We start from the raw sequence: 805 nt of genomic DNA on the forward strand, positions 1-805 counted from the left end.
CTCACTTTGTAGACCAAGCTGGAATCAAACTCACAACGATCGTCCTGCCTCAGCCTCCCGAGTCCTGGGAGGTGCGCCACCACTCCCGGCGAGGTGGGTATCTTGACAGAGGGGTCAGTCAGAAGATGGGCAGTTGTGCTTGGGGAAGTCTAGGCTCCAAGATTGCCCCGTGGGAGCGGCTTCTTGGCTGAAGTAAGAAACTGTAAATAATGAGTTCAGAAACTTGTTTTGAAACTACTTTTGCACAGAAAGACGACTCTCTTCATTCAGGTTTGTATTGTAAAATAAAATAGCAAAGTCCTATCTGAAGATATTTTTATTTACATTTTGTGACAGAAAATCTCCAACTGTCCATATCAAGGACAACTACTTTCTTTGTTTTATTATAACACCGGTTCATTTGGTTGGGGAGGCCACTAGTGCCTAAAGCCGACTCCCGCGCTCAGGCCTGGCCATAGACCGGAAGCCTCCAGCTGATCGGAAGTCGGGGTTTGCGGGCGCGTGGCCAAGCGCGGAGACTTTCTCTGGCTGCCAGGGTAGGGCCGCCCTCCGCTCCACTCCGCAGCGGTCACTAGGCAGTGGCGCGCATGCGCCGACCCCAACAAGCGTCCTCCTAGGCTCCCTCCCCCCCGCCCCCCCCCCGTCATCCGGGTCCTGGGCGAGCGGGAGCCGTGCGTGTGTCCCGCGGCCGAGGTGCTAATAAAGTTGCAGAGCGGGGAAGCGCAGCGACTGCGCGGGGAGAGCGCGCCCAGCCGGCCCGCGAGTGAGTGAAGGGCCCCGGGGCGGGCAGGCGGTGCCGCGGCCT

General features: G+C 57.9%; 1 protein-coding gene across 1 annotated transcript in view; it reads left to right on the forward strand.

The window, feature by feature from the left end:
• Nucleotides 1–629: 629 nt before the first annotated feature.
• Smad5 (SMAD family member 5) overlaps nucleotides 630–805 on the forward strand; it is a 44,629-nt gene continuing 44,453 nt past the window's right edge. Inside the window, exon 1 of the mRNA XM_013506828.1 lies at nucleotides 630–763. The gene's annotated coding sequence lies outside the window, so the exon portion shown is untranslated. The remainder of the gene's footprint in view (nucleotides 764–805) is intronic.

This window comes from Chinchilla lanigera, unplaced genomic scaffold, assembly GCF_000276665.1.
Source record: "Chinchilla lanigera isolate Chin_1 unplaced genomic scaffold, ChiLan1.0 scaffold00007, whole genome shotgun sequence".
Lineage (NCBI taxonomy): Eukaryota > Metazoa > Chordata > Mammalia > Rodentia > Chinchillidae > Chinchilla > Chinchilla lanigera.